Source organism: Uloborus diversus, chromosome 1, assembly GCF_026930045.1.
Source record: "Uloborus diversus isolate 005 chromosome 1, Udiv.v.3.1, whole genome shotgun sequence".
NCBI lineage: Eukaryota > Metazoa > Arthropoda > Arachnida > Araneae > Uloboridae > Uloborus > Uloborus diversus.
The window spans coordinates 253,095,112-253,112,445 of NC_072731.1; the positions used below are offsets into that span (position 1 = coordinate 253,095,112).

The 17,334-nt window shown below is 31.4% G+C and overlaps 1 protein-coding gene across 1 annotated transcript in view; it reads left to right on the plus strand.

Annotated features, from left to right (window-relative positions):
- The first annotated feature begins 3,929 nt into the window (after window positions 1-3,929).
- The window catches only part of LOC129234236 (elongation of very long chain fatty acids protein 1-like), a 92,326-nt gene continuing 78,921 nt past the window's right edge, over window positions 3,930-17,334 (plus strand). Inside the window, exon 1 of the mRNA XM_054868176.1 lies at window positions 3,930-3,984. The gene's annotated coding sequence lies outside the window, so the exon portion shown is untranslated. The remainder of the gene's footprint in view (window positions 3,985-17,334) is intronic.

Consider the following 17,334-nt stretch of genomic DNA (forward strand, 5'->3'; position numbering starts at 1 on the left):
ATCTCCCAAATTGAGATTATGGAAAAACATTATATTGGGAGACAAATGTTTTCTATTATCAACATTCATGATGTTTAAATATTCGATAGAATATCAAGGAAACGGTTTCAGGCTACCTATTTTATAGACGGTTTTCAAGAGAATATTTCAAAATAGCGCTTGTCGGCTGAACTACCTTTGCCAATAATGAGTTTTAAGGAAAAAATTTTCATATTGTTGGAAGAAATAACAAATATCAAGATGATTATTCAGTGCAATTTTGAACATAGTCATACTAATATGTATGTATATCGAACTTGGTACACAAAACTAGACAAGAAAAGGATAGAAAAAAATATTACTATAGAGGATGTGTTTGATGAATATGAACATAGTTTGATACACATGAAAAACTTTTGCTTTTTTTCTTAGTTTGTTAGTTTTTGTATTTTTTTCCTACAAGAGACTATTATTTCACTAAAACAAGACGAGAGAAAGAGGGAAATACACGGTGTATTTTCTTTAGATAATGAATTTATAAATACGGACTTCACTAATTATTTTTGTCACCTTGTTATATGAATTTTTATTATCATAAATCAGTTTGAAACAAATCTGTTTCATTTGATTTATATTTTCATCACTCTGAACTAATCTTTCAGGATATTTATTGCAGAAAAAGCATTAGTCCAATTTAAAATAAAGTTTTTAATTAATTTCAGTGACGAAATGAAACGTAATTCAAGGTGAGGTAATAATTATACTTGTGACTAGATTAGTCATAAAAATTTTCCTAGAATTTAGTTCATTTCTGAATGAAATAATCTATTTTAATTCATTCCTGAAAAGTTGCATTAGCTGGCCTTTTCTGAAATAATCGATTCAGATGTGGTCAGGTGTCCATGGACGAGGTTATATAATATTCGTTTTAGGACTATCTGAACCATTTGATTAAGGCTAAACCAGGGATACCCCCCCCCCCCGGCATGAGCAATGATACCCCTCAAATGCTGCAGCGAACTTCTACCTAAGAACGAGACCTGTCAAAATGAGATAAAACCGACTAAAATTACACCGCCCTATAAAATTCTTTCGTCGCAGTCTGTGTCATGACCAACCAGGCCAAACCCAACCAAAGTTGTAATGGCATAGCTCTAAGGTAACCAACAAAACGTAACTAAATACAGTGAAATCTCGTTACAACGAACTTCAAGCAACAGTAAGTTTATTTGTTATAACGGGAGTTTCGTTCTAATGGAGTTCAAGCAATGTAATGGAAATTAAATTGGGACTGAAAGTTTAGTTCGTTCAAATGGATAGTTCGTAGTATTGGTATTCGTTGTAATGAGACTTCACTGCGCATGATAACAATGCCAAATAACCGATTCATTTCCTTTAATTGTTTTTTTTTTTTTTTATTGCTTGAATTGTACAGAAGTTAGTTATTTATTGAATGGACATTCAATGCTTAAACTTTATTCAGTCCTGTCCTGAGTCACATGTTACATCAAGAACGATAAGAAACTTGGCTGATCGGCAGCAAAAACAAGAAAAACACTGAGTTGCATGATTTAGAATGCTTCGAACGTAATCGGAGCAAAAGGCAGAGAAGTATAGAAATGTTGCAAAAAATGATACACCAAGTCAAGAAGTCAAGAAATTTCTCGGAGGGCAAAAGGTGTATGGCAAAGGAGCTAAGCCATATTGAGCTTAGTTCTGATTCAAGGACACACAAAATGATAATAATTAAAATAATAAAAACGATAAGATTAATAATAACTATAATCTCAATTTTGACTTTTTTTTAATTTTTGCTCCAAACTTTTAATGTCTTAACTCTGCATCTGATTTTGAACATTTTTGCAATTGGAGGTATACATCTAGGACTAACGGTTGCGAAAATAAAGGTCTTGCTGCAATGTTAAAAATTTTCCGGAAAATTTACGGTAATTGTTACTGGCATCCATGTTGCCAGTAACTATTACCGTAAAAATCTAATGTTACTGTAAAATTTTACGGTTTCCTTGGTAGGCCACAGCAACCAATTGGCGCTGGGATCGCTTATTTCTCCGGTATAAATTACCGTAGAAATCAGCGATGCGTTGAGTCCGCCATTTTACAGTAACAATTACCAGAAAATCTTCCTGAATTTTTAACAGTGTGGTTAAAATGGAACACCCTGTATATACAGATAGGCACCATTATGTGTTCTTGTAAATCGACAACTTAGGAATTAATTGGTGACTAAATGGCTAAGTTCTTCAATTCTAAACTAAATATAAAATACTAATGTGTTGAACTTTCTCTACATTAGTTCACTCATATGTTTGACTCAGGCGGACCTTAATAATATGTTGTTGTTCACAGGGAATTTAGAAAATGTTGAGTATTAAAATGCAAAACTTTTGCGGGTATGTTTATTATTTTCCATGTAAAGTATCATTTTACTTGGAATTTAATAGACAAAAGAAAGCCGACCAGGCAACCTGGTGACCACAATTAGTCGGATTCTTTTACACATTATTTATTGGAAGCAACAAAGTTGTACATTTCTTCTTCAAAGCTGTACGTGTCAAAATAAATCGATCCCACTTAATTATAACGTCACGGACTAAACTAAAAATTACAACAAAGGAGTGACGTTTGTAATTTATACTGAAGAGCCAGATAGCTTCTAATCATGGTCTTCTTGTAATCTGCTTCTAAGCTTTTAGATTTTTTGAATTTTCTGAACATTTAAATTTTTGAAGTTTCTGAGAAGTTTAATTTTTTTAAAAAGAATTTTTGAGCAATCACGATTGCTTATTGTTCTCATTTGACTGTTTTTGGCGTTACGCTGATTTTTTTTTCCCGCCAGCACCCTCTGCAGCATCACCGTCGACCGGCCTCCTTACGATGCTGCTCCTCTTTCGAAAACCATGTCCAGGTTGCGTCCATATCCTACACACACACGCATACATACACACACCTACACACACACACACACCTACACACACTCATGCCTGCATACAGACACAAACACACATGCCTACATACACACACACACGAACGCGTACACGCACGACACTGCATACACAACACTCACACACATGCATACATACACTCACACACACACGCATTCACACACATGTGCATACACAAACACACACGCGCATACATACACACACGCTCGTGATTGCGAAAAACAATATTTGAATTCAAGATGCCGAAAATTCAAATTAATATTTTCTTTTTTTTTACTCTTGAAATTTAATATTTTGCTTATAAAAGTGTTTTTATGAGTAACATTTTTATCAGGGTCATTTTTATCATATTTATCTTTGAGATTGTAAAACAACCTTGCTTTATGAATAGCCTGATTTATATGAATTTCGTTCCAACTTGCCATATGAAACATTTCTTGTCAAGAAATCGCCCAAAGATCTTCCTCAAAAGAATTCCTCGATAAATATGTTCTCCATCCTGCAAAGTGTTGATTTACCAGAATCGGTCGTAGAAATAAATCTTCCTTCGTTAATAACCATTTCAAGCCCTCATCATTAATTCACAAACCAACATGCAACAAATATGAGCACCTCCAGGAAAAAACAACTTCCAGCGATGCTTGTGAATGAGCCTCGTCTCCCCCTCGAAAGCTGCTTTCTCCCCATTGGCTCCTCCGCCGGCGAGAGGTGCACGCCGGGAAGGAGAGCGGCCTCTCCTCAATTATTCAGCTCTCTGCAGCAAAAGGAGAATCAGGTCAGAAAATCCTCCCCCGATCCTGCTGATCTCACTTTCATGGGAACCGGTGCAGACACAGAAGATCGTCTGCTGCAAAAGGGGCTCGTGCAGAGAAAGGAAGGGACGGTGCGAGCACTGACAGAACGAAATTCCAATTATTCCAAAGTGTGTGTGGTGTGCTATCGCATCTGACATACTCCTTCCTCTTCCAACCAGCAGACGCCCTTGCTGAAAGAGCCTCAAGGACTGTGATATACGAGAAACGATTGTTGCTGCTTTCATAAGGTAAGGAGGGAATGTTTACAAACAGAAAATTCCACCAGTTACTTAGCTATAAATGTGTAATGTGAATGGTTTCTGATGCAAAAACTCTCCCCTTGAATTAAAAAAAAAAAAAAACATCATTTAATTAAAAAAAAAAATTATTCATTTTTATTTTACAGTGCTGATAAAAAAATTGTTGCTGCTTTTATAAGGTAAGGAGGGATGTTTACAAACAGAAAATTCCACCAGTTACTTAGCTATAAATGTGTAATGTGAATGGTTTCTGATGCAAAAACTCTCCCCCCGAATTAAAAAAAAAAAACATCATTTAATTTAAAAAAAATAAATAAATTTTTTATTCATTTTTATTTTAGTGCTGATTAAAAAATTGTTGCTGCTTTCATAAGGTAAGGAGGGAATGTTTACAAACAGAAAATTCCACCAGTTACTTAGCTATAAATGTGTAATGTGAATGGTTTATGATGCAAAAACTCTCCCCCCGAATTAAAAAAAAATAATAATAATAATAATTTTTAAAAAATAAATAAATTTTTTATTCATTTTTATTTTACAGTGCTGATAAAAAAATTGTTGCTGCTTTCATAAGGTAAGGAGGGAATGTTTACAAACAGAAAATTCCACCAGTTACTTAGCTATAAATGTGTAATGTGAATGGTTTATGATGCAAAAACTCTCCCCCCGAATTAAAAAAAAAAATAATAATAATAATTTTTAAAAAATAAATAAATTTTTTATTCATTTTTATTTTACAGTGCTGATAAAAAAATTGTTGCTGCTTTCATAAGGTAAGGAGGGAATGTTTACAAACAGAAAATTCCACCAGTTACTTAGCTATAAATGTGTAATGTGAATGGTTTATGATGCAAAAACTCTCCCCCTAAATAAAAAAAAAACATTTAATTTAAAAAAAAAAATTATTTTTATTTTACAGTGCTGATAAAAAAATTGCATCACCCTCGCATTTTCACACCAATGTTATTATGTGAGAAGTTTTGGTCGACCGATGAACGATGAATGTATGTGAAATTTATTTAGATATTTATTTACATCTTAATTTAAAAATTCTTAGCAATTTACAAATTGTGTATTTTAAAATTGTATTTAAATATTTACAATCATTAAAGGGCTTTGTAATAATCTAGCTCAGACATAGATTTATGGTAGTACTGCGATAGTTCTATCGCAGCTTAGACATTAGTGTGTCTTACCTTATAGTGCTGGTAAAAAAAAAATAATAATGCATCACCCTTATGTGTTGAAAAATGCATTTTCACAACAATGGGATTATGTGAGAAGTTTTGGTCGACCGATTAACGATGAATGTATGTGAAATTCTGCAAAACTTATGAAATAAACATTTAACAGCAGGAATCCGATCATTGTTTGCGTAGATCGGGGCTGTTTCCGGGCCAAGGGAAACTGCTGACCCCATACTCATTTTTCCATTTCTGAACCTGCGTGTGAGTTTAGAGAAAAAAATTACTTAATCTCATGTCAATTTAAGTCGAATGGCAGGATAAAGGTTTTTGAGTTGTTACTTATCGTTTTTCCCTTATGGTACGCAGCAGAATCATCCTGGAAAATGGCGTTTGGAACTGAAGTAAAGTGATCCCGGATAGTATAGGAAGAAATTTCTCCTCCAAAGTGCCAATATACACCTGAGCGTTTACCGTTCCTTGCACAAAGTGAAGCCCACCAACTCCTTGATCAGAAATACATTCCCAACTCATCTGGGATACGGGATGCTTGACTGTGTGTTGAATGCAGTCGGGATGATATTCCTCTCTTTTGCGGCGCAGGTGATGCAATTTTTCTACCACCACTGTATTTTATGTATTTTCTTTTTCTAATTAGATTATTTGACTGTTATTACTGAACGGAGATGAAAGAAAATGACAAATATATTGTTTACTCCCCGTTTCGCCGTATTAAAATTTCCTTCCCCCTCTCATTGAAAAAACAATGACAAAAACTCAAAAGGTAAGATGGTTGAAAGAGAAAAACAGGCGGGGGAAGGAAATTTCGTGTTAGCGAAACAGCGGAGTTACCAAATATACATTATCAGATTAGTGAACAACAAATCCTTGGCGACTAAGAAAAATGCTTTAGCGACTAAATTTAGAATAAGAATCTATCAGAATCCGTGTTACCCTGAATTTTCTTTTAAACCCAATAAGTAATTTGCCTAGTGCAGTAACGTTTTTCCTAGCTCCTAAGTTTTTACAATTTTTGACCGTCTGTGGATTTTTTTTTTTTTTTTTTTTTTTTTTTTTTATGCTCTTCATTCGTAGCATTAAACTGTCATATTTTTATGGGCTTAAAATTTTAAACTCGGATCCAGATTTTCAAGTTTATTATTTTGTTAAACAATAGTTTATTTTAAGTATAAATTCAAAAAATTAGGGAAAATCAAATCATACATTACTAAATATAAACATTTCGTAACTATTATCAGATTTTTCAATTTCACAGAAAGAAACATGCATCCAGCAGTAAAATAGAAGTTAAAAATAAAACTGGAGAAAAGAAAAAAAAGGGAAGTAAAAGGGACTTTAAAAATATATACAGTAATACCTCCTTTAAGGGACACCTCTGAATAAGGGACACCTCTATTTAAGGGACACTTTTTCTGGTCCCAGTCCCTTTGAATAGGGACATCCATGCATTTGCCTCTCATTAAGGGACACACTATTTAAGGGACAGTCACATAGAAAAATTATTAAAAAATATGTACAAATGCATTGCAAACGTCGAGTTATAGGAAATCAAGGTTTGTTTTTTTTTCTCCAAAAATTGACAGGTAAAAGTTTGTCTTTACATTTACAGGCAAAAAAAAAAAAAAAAATAAGTAATCTTGAATTCTTGCTGAGGCCTACATTCATGCTTTTCCATCTTCTTACCAGTTTTTTCAAATGGCTTAAGCCCCAACAGAGAGTGCTACTCATGACAAACTTTGTATAGAAAACTTGAAATATGATTACTGTTTTTTGCATCGTATATTACATGACATTAAACAAATCAATGTAACACATTAATTCAATATTGTAATTAATGAAAATCAGTTACAAAACTTAATGTTTATGACAAAATTTCAATATTTTTTTTTCCAGTTTGAATGATTCTGAATTTTATTAAATGCATATTATATGAAACATTTTCAATAATTAATCTTAATTGTTATTAGTTTACTGTTATTAAACCAAACCGAGTTTACACAGTATGCATAAATTCATCTACCTCCGAACAAGTTGTCCGGTCCCCTAAGTGTCCCTTATTGAGAGGTTCTACTGTACATATAAAAAAAAAAAAATATTTCGACTGCAGTTTCACACAGTTTCACCAGAGGCACACATCCCAGTTCACCCCCTCCCCCCCCAAATGCCACGAAGACCCTGCTCTACCCACCACCCCCAAAAGAGAGAGAAATACCCCTAAACAACAACGCTGAAAATGTCAATGGCACACTCTGCGCTATGACCCCCCCCCACACAATATTTGGAGACCCCCGGTGCAACTTTGAGGAATATTTTCGTTCATGATAAGCAAGCTGAAACGCTACAGAGATATTTTATTACACAGAATTGCGTTTCTTCTAGGTCTAATATGCGATTACATCCTCATTTAAATAATAGCTAGTGATCAAGTAACCCGCGAGTTTCAACAATGAAACTCGCACCACGACATGATAATTTGATAATATGCTTCGGTAATGTTTAACATGCAGGGAAAGGCTTTATCGTTACAAGGCTGAACTCGATCCGGTAACTTAACTGTTTTACGGTAAGACTCATTTCAGGGGAATTAAGAAACGAAAAAAGTCGTCAACAATGAAGCCTATCTACTGGAGTTTAGGGTTAATCCATTGGAGTGAGGGTTGAAATTTCAACTATCAAAATATCACCAAACAGGCAATGGCTTCGTTCAAATGTAGAAGCAATTTTCACCTGTCATGCCTTGACGGGCGATTTTCTAGTTTCAAATGATGATCGATTCCTTATTGCATACATGCATTGCAGTAAAGCTTCTTTAACTAAGCTTTAACCTTTTCATCGTCACTTAAAGTATTTGATTTTCGTCTGCAAGCGCAGTACTTTTTAACTCATGGAATGTCTTTACAAGTTAGTGCGAACAATTCAGTCAAATCTGAATCATTGCCAACCAAGCAACCGAACTAAAATTTATAAAATTTGAAACGGAAAAAAAAAAATGCTGAATAATTGATAAATCACATTATTTCGAAAATTGATGAAATTATCTTTTCGATCGTAAAAGTTGTATTTTGAAATTATTTCTAAACGAAAAAAAAATCCATTTGAGAAAACTCGTCTGCAATTAAAATGCTGCCAAAGGATAGTGCTAATATTTCATTTTTGTCTTGTTTGGAAGATCGAAGCCAGTTTTCACTAAAAATAGCCAAAAGAAAGAGTATCAAAAATCAGACAATACTGTAAAAGCACTTATTTTCGTGAGCTGTAACTTTCGTGAAAAGGAAGACATCGGTGATTTCGCGAATTTTATATGAACAGAACTGAAAATTAAAGCAAATATATATATATAATATATATATATATATATATATATATATATTATATATATATATATATATATATATATATATATATATAATATATATATATTATATATATATATATATAAATATATATATATATATATATGTGTATATGTATATATATATATATATATATATATATATATATATACATATATATATATATATATATATATATATATATATATATATATATATATATATATATATAATATATATATATATATATATATATATATATATATATATATATATATATATATACATATACACATATATATATATATATATATTTATATATATATATATATATATATATATATATATATATATATATATATATATATATATATATATATATATATATATATATATTTGCTTTAATTTTCAGTTCTGTTCATATAAAATTAAAATGGGTATTCAAAAATAATGAAAATTTACTCATTTTTGAATACTTTCATTACTCAATATAGCTCCGAATCAATAAGGTTCAATTTTGAGAAACACATGTACTCATTTCATGACTCGTATTTCTCGTATGTTTGTATTTGATGCCACATTTACTCATTTTTGAATCAATTGTATTCAAAAAAAAAATGAATACATTCAGAGTTTCATCTTTGAATACATTTTTTTTAACAGTATATATATATATATATATATATATATATATATATATATATATATATATATTATATATATATATATATATATATATATCGCTAGATTTACATTTTCACGGTTAGGAAGGGCTTGCGAAAATGAGTGGTTTTGCAGTAATTTGTACCCTTCCGTAAAACTGATAATTGAACAGTTTTGGAAATATTCTCCTGAGGAAAAGGAACAAAAAATATAAATTTAAAACCATATTACCCTAGTCAAGTTATTGCGTAGAGACGTGTCTGGACACTCTGTGCTTTACGTCATAGTTTCGGTTTATCAGTTTAGAGACGTGTCATCGTGTTTTACAGATGATTTGCAATCACCTACAGACATCGTAATTATTCATTGCGATGAATGAGCGCTCTTCTCCCTCTGTTTCTTTCTTTTTCCGTGCTTTTTATTATTTTTTTTTTAATTGAAATGTTCATATTAACTTCCGTTTACTCTTTCTCCATTCTGGAAAAGGGGAGAGGTAGAGCTCGAAATAAAAAGCGTTCAGATTGTCAAACTTCATGCTGTGAAATTGCAAGAATAGATGAAATGTGTGATTACATATTATTTTTCCCGTAGGGAAGACTGGCCCGTTGTTACGTCCACTGTTACGAATTAAAAAATATATTTTTGAACCTTTTAAAATAACAGATGGTTTTCATTCGATTTTAACAATGATTGTTGCAAATTTGACTTCAAATAGTTAGAAAATGGTTTGCAAAACTCAGTGGGAAACTATGTATCAATAAAATGAGCATCTAGTAATTATAAAAAGTTTTCTTTTTTTTTTTCCTTTTCCGCGTTTTCCTATGTTTTCTATGAACAAGATTATTTTAATGTTATGTGTTCAGGCCCACGAGATTTATCTTAGTACACTGTAAAAAAAACTGTAAATTTTGAAGAAATCCGTATTTTTTACAGAAAAAAAACTGTTCGTAATAAAATACAGGATTTCTCTGTTTTTTTGAATCTGTAACCGGTTATAAGCGTTAACTGTTACCATCGCCTCACCGCGTACTTTGTTTTTCTTCGAAATTTCGCCCGCCTGATTGGATTTTGGTTCTCGTGCTCGAGTTTTTTGATCTTATATTTATTTAAAGCGAGTAAGTCTTAAATCGTTTGCAACTTCCATTTCATTGCATCCTAATCAATATTTTATTATTATGTTTTTTTGTCATCTGTTACAGAGGCATATTCGGAAATTTACCTTTGTATACATGCATTTCGTAGTAGTATAGTAAATATTGAAATGTATTTATGAAAGTATAGTTTCATTTTTTAATCTTCATAAAATAATAAATCAGCTTGAATAAATAATAAAAATACGGAAGATTTCTGTAAAATAAACGGAAGAAAACTGGCGTCCTGGCTGACAGTTTTTTCCGTAAATTTTACAGATTTTTTTTACAGTGTATCAGGTGCGGCCCTCGAGTAAAAAGGTTGGGCATCACTGCTTTATAAGAATTTGGATGTAAGATTGTTTCTTTTGATTATCTGGATGCAGAGGCAAAAAAAAGGGGGATGTACTACATCATAAGTTAATCAAATACCTCTGTGAGAAAAAGTGAAATAAGAAATAACACCGTGAAAAAGCATACTGTAGATTACTACAGACACGTGTTTCGGCGGCGACAAAAGAAGGCTTATGTCGGATGTCTTTTCATCCATAAGCTCGTTTCTTTTGCATTGAAAAAAACGTTCCTTGTAACGCCGAAACACGTGTCTGCAGTAATCTGCAATTTGTGCTTTTTGACGCTGTTATTTCTTACTAGTGGCACTCGCACGGCTTTGCCCGTAGTAGAAAATTAAAAGGTCTTTCTGTTCGCCTGTATATTTACAAATAATGTATGATGAATTTCTCGCCAATTGGCTTGTGCCCAAGTTACGGTTCCACGTTATGATAATTCCGTAATTTACTCATCCATCTTATGATAATTATGCTCGGGAAAATGTTTTTAAAATTGGAATAGAAAAGGAACAAAATCGAATTTTCGAAAAATTGCTTCGAGGTGCACATTCTATGCTACAAACTAATTCTGTGCCAAATTTCATGAAAATCGGCCGAACGGTCTAGGCGCTATGCGCGTCACAGAGATCCTGACAGATAGAGAGAGATCCGGACAGAGAGATATCCAGACAGAGAGACTTTCAGCTTTATTATTAGTAAAGATTATACTACCTTATACTCTTAAGGCACTTTTGGTATCAAATCATATTACCAATCCCCATATGATAACATATATGCAAGTAAGGATAGCTTTTAGAACTCCTCCCCCCCCCCCCCCCGCCGAGAAGAAAATTCTGGCTTGTTCTCACCAAACACACTTCTCCGGGAGAAAAATTTTGCTGCTCTAGTATCTAGATGAAAACTCAGTTCGTCATCCTGTAACATGAAATCACATGTACGAGAAAAAAGGTAAAGGCTTTTAAGAATAGCAAAAGTGAATTTCTTCTTTTCTGCCCGTAATGACAAAGCAATCCGTTTTTAGTTGATACTCGGCGTTTTCTTGCTGATTCATTTATGTTCAAACTGCTGTTTAACTTGATTATGCTGCATGTTCTTATTCAATTTTGTCATTCATTTTCATATAAATTCATGCTGTGTGAGAGACATTTTACTACTATATAGAATGAACATGTTCACAAAACGTTGCACCACCATTATAATTTCTATAAAGCTTTTAATAATCATAAAGTCTAGGCGAGAATGTAATATACATTTTATATTCTGTTATAAAATGTATATGACGCGACTTTATGTCATCATAGATTTAAACTTTCCCTTTATCTAATTTCTGAAGCGGGGAGGGAGTAAATATTTTTCTGGAAAATTCGAAAAAAAAATGCACAAGAATCGAGTTCAATCAACAACAAATTTAAATTAATTTGAAATCTCTAAACAAAAAAAAAAAAAAAAAAAAAACTTTCATGTTCTAAAATACACATGAAGTAAAAACTTTTTTGCCTTCCTTTTTTACATCATTGGTTGAACTTTGATTTTTCGCATGAAACATTAGCTTCCCCCCTGGAGGACTTTTTGAGACCTCGCTTCAATCGTACTGTAACCATTTGATAATTTACTATAGTACACAGAACAGTGACATATTGAAACATTTACAGTTCTTATGTATCAAAAATCTCATCCAAATTGGTCTGCTTCATTCTACAACACTTTTTAACGTAACATTTTTTTTCTCTTTTTCACTTTTTATTTATTATTATTATTATTTTTTATATATTTTTTTTAATGACAAACCAAGATTTCACGAACTTTTCTAAAATGCATGAAGAAAGATTGTTTTTGCAGAAAACAGATTTATAAATGTCATCTAACAAGTAACCAAGTATTGTTTGACTCTAAAATAGAGATCGTCTATTTATTCTGCATACCAATTCCCATATAGATGATCCCATCCCTTGTATATGAGAAAGATAGTCACGAGCTATCCCATATTTATTGGCTATTGCAAACTTGTTGGCAACGGTTGCTGATAACGATGGGTAATTATTTCATTGATTAAGAATAGTAATTTTTTAAACAATTATTTGTGTGGAAAGAGAAATGTTTTAGAGTTGTAAAAATATAGCCACCTTGATTAGGGGGGTGGGCGTTCCGTCCTCCTAATCAAGGGTTGAATACAGCTTCTGATATTGAAGGAGGCTCGTTATTGAAAAGAGTGTCGTAAGTTTTGATAGTGTCATAAGTTGGTAGTGTCATAAGTTTGGCACGTAGTGGGTCTGAGCGATTTTTTTCACATTATAAGTTCCCAAAACCAGTTTTGGCTATCTTGATAGCGGAACCAAGGGGGTAGTAATAGTAATGATAATAGATTAATTAAGTAATTAATTAAAGCACATAAATAAATACGAATAATGCAAAACTTCCCCATTGAATGATAATAATAATATAATAGTAACTCTATAATAAATGAATATATAATATTTATGTTATCAATCAAAGAATTTTACAATGCTCAAATATTATGTCAACTGTAAAGACATGTTAATACTGTATAAAAGCATATTGAACAAAATTGCATCTCTTCCAGTTTGTCGAGAAAAATATATGTAAGCTTACTATTTAATACTAAAACTTAAGATTGAATATAATTATCTTTAAAATTGAATATTGTAGATACGGTCTCGCTTTTTTTTTTCAACATATAAACGTACACTATTATGTTTTTTTTTTTCAATGCAGTCTTTACACAACTCCCAAACGTAAAGTTTTCCACAGGTAAAAATTTTACACATAAAGTTACATAAAGCACATTAAAAACATAAATTTAAACATTTTACATAAAATCAAAATATAATGATAAGAGAAAAAGCTAAAGAGAAAAATACATAATTATCAGATCAAAATGTAATTACATCGATACAGAGTTAAAGAAACCATCAAGTTAAAAAATAAATCAAAAAATTTTCAGATTAATACTAAACCTAATTTAAAACAAAAGGTTGATGAAAAACTCTCTCGTTGAAAGTGAAAATCTAACTGGTTTTCAGCTTACTGTTTTAATTGCTGGTGGTTTACGCAAGAAATCTTTTCTTTTTTTTCTTTTTGCTGTTCTCCTTTTTCTTTCTATCTTTATCTTCTTTTTAAATAAATTCAATTATTTTCTTTTATGCTTTTTGATGACCTCCGTGGCCCCCACTCTAGATCAGTGCTTATCTTTATAAATACACGATGTTTGAATTATATTTGGCACTACTGAAAGACAACTTGCTACTCGTGTAGAGTCCTCTGCACAAAATGTCGGCATCGAAAAAACATTTTTCTGTTCTAACAAAATAGCTAGTTCTCAGACCTGCTTGTTTTAAGTTGTATAAAGAACTACGAACATTCTAGAAATACCAACGGATTTTAAAAGCTTCTTGAAATTCTACGCAACCCGGTAGAGCACTTAAGAGAGAAATTTTGGTCGCAATCCAATTCGCTTTAAATAGTGTTTACTGTAATAAGGAAAAAATTATAGCTGTGTCGTTGGTAGAACAGCGTCTAAACTCTTCAATAAAAGTTCGGAATATATCCAAAGCTAAATCGGCCCCATTTTCCAGATTCTGTTTGCTTTTTTTTCGAATTCACTTTTAGAAAATTTTAAAACATACTCTTTAATATAAAAATTGCAAAAATCAAATATTGCATAAATTAAGATTTGTGTACGTTTTTCCATGAAAAACTAAACCTAGAAATGTGTAAGGTGTTAAGTAAGTACTCTCAGAGTGATAAAATAACACTGTAGATTTTGATTCAATTCTCAAAATAAACTGCTAAAAAAAAAATAAAGAAGTACATATGTATAATGCATTAGAATTCAAAATGCACCTTTACGATATCCAAAATAAAAATTTTCTTTTGAAACATTATACATCAGTTCCTTTTTAATTATTGCTTTTTGCTATAATTTTTAAAACAAATAAATAAAAGAGCGGTAAGAAAGTGTGTGGAGAAGTTTTCGGAAGTTAAAATTGTTAATTGTAAAAAGGGAGCAAAATAATAATAGTAATATTAATGATAATAGGTTAATTAATTAATTAATAAAACACATAAATAAATAACGGAAAAATGAAAAACTTAATTATTGAATAATAATAATAATAATAATATAGTAACTCTATAACTAAATGAATATATGATATTTATGGAATCAATTAAAGAGTTTTACAACGCTCAAAAGTTATGTCAACTGTAAAGACATGTAAATACTGTATAAAAAGTATTGAACAAAATTACACCTCTTCTAGTTTGACGGAGAAAAATATATGAAAGCTTACTATTTAATGCTAAAACTTATGATCAATTATATTTACTTTTAAAATAGAATATTGTAGATACGACCACACTTTTTTTTTCTTTTTAACAAATAAACGTACATTATTATTATTTTTTTTTCAATGCAGTTTTTACACAACTCCCAAACGTAAAGTTTTCCACACGTAAAAATTTTACACAAAAAGTTAAGTGCACACTGAAAGCATAAATTTAAACATTTTACGTAAAATCAAAGTATAATGATAAGAGAAAAAGCAAAAGAGAAAGATAGTTAATTACCAGATCAAAATGTAAGTACATCGATACAGAGTCAAAGAAATCATCAAAGTAAAAAATAAATTAAAAAATGTTACGATTAATATTATACCTAATTTAAAACAAAAGGTTGATGAAAACTCTGTCGTTGAAAGTGAAAATCGAACTGGTTTTCAGCTTATTGTTTCAATTGCTAGTGCTTACGCAAAAACTCTTTTTTTTTCTTTTTCTGTTCTCCTTTTTCTTCCTTTCTTTATCTTATTTTAAATAAATTTAATTGTTTTCTTTTATGTTTTTTGATCACGTTTATTTAATACTGATGTTTATTTAAAAATATTAAAGATAAATTAGTTGTTAACAAATTAAAGTGAAAACATTGAAAAATGGCAATAAGTTATTTTAAGGAAAGTAACTGAAAATTACATTCGCACTTATGGTTTACTTTAAATCAGGAAAACATTCTAAATGGAAGAATAGCTATTTTCCGCAATTTTTAGTAAAGTTCAGCGTAGAGTAGAAAATTATCTAATCAGTTTAACCAATTATTAACAGAATAAATTAAAATTCAGTTTTTATCCTAAGCAGACGGGCAATTAAGTCTTCATAGCATGCGTTGGATAATTTTTTTAACCTACGACTCTCGTTAAATTTTTGTTAACGCTAAGCAAAAAAAATGTAGAAATTACATTTCACAATTGAGGTAAAAAATAAATATTTGAGTTTTATTTACTTAACTGGTGGTACCCGCCCGGCTTTGCCCGTAGTATAAAATTAAAATGTCAGTTGGTTCGCCTGTATATTTACAAATAATGGATGATGAATTTCTCGCCAATTGGCTATATTCATTCGCTCTCCCATTCCACGTCATGATAATTTCGTAATTTACTCGTCCATCTTATGATAATTTTGCTCCGAAAAATTTTCTTAAAATTGGAATAGTAAAAGAACAAAATCGAATTTTCAAAAAATCGCTTTAAAGTGCACACCCCCATGCTACGAAATAACTTTGTGGCAAATTTCATGCAAATCGACCGAACGGTGTAGGCGCTATGCACGTCACAGAGATCCAGACAAAGAGACTTTCAGCTTTATTATTAGTAAAGATTATGAATGTGTATATTAAACGTAAGAGACATAAATTAATGGTACAAATTGTTCAAACATTCTTATCTATAAGCCTGACCTGTGGTTGGAAATTAAAAAGGCTATTTGCTTTGCCTGTATATTACAGTAGTGTGTGTGTGTGCGCGCGCGAGCACACACACACATTTTATAAATAAGTAAATTATTGATTCACCAAAAGCTTTTAGTCCCTTCAATTAGACTGCACTTTTATCAGTTTTTCTTATAATTGCACAGTCGTTGGTGGATGGCACAAGTTTTTATTCGCTGCCAAAACAAAAGGGAATAATAGAAATTATAAAGTTAATTTTGTTACTAAAGTTTAGAAATTAATTTCGAGTCTGAACTTTAGCAAATATAAATTTGTGGATTCTGGGTTTTTGAAACTTTTCAAATAATACAGGTTTTGGTGGCTTTCCTTTATTCAAGTCATCAATTTTTTTTCCACCATGCACTTGTTTTTTCCTTAACATAAAAAAAAATGTTACAGTTTCAAGTTTTTTAAGAACATTTTAAAAACTTGAAGGTCCTTACATATCAGATTCAAACTGCAATAGTTACTTATTTTTTTATAGACAAAAACAATGAGCATTTAGACTTCAATGCGTTTTCAAACTTAAAAAATATTTATTTTTAAAGAAAAAAAAAGGAACGAAATGCTAGCTTTTTGTACGAATGAATATTATTTAAGTTAGTGGAGATCATTTCAAACACGAGTGCAGCCAGAGGGGGCTGCACCCTGCTTTATCGATTAGTTGTTTGACATCGAAATCTGTGGGATGGTATGTGACCTTAGAAACAGGGGACGGGTAAAAAAAAAAAGAAAATGGTGGTAGGAAATGAACGTTGAAATTTGCAGTAACTGCGTGACTGATGAAGACATCGACCCCTGATTGGTCCCTGGAACGTTTAGTTTGCCCTCTCCCCCTAAACTTACCCTCAATATCATACCTGCCGGCCAGAAAATGACCTC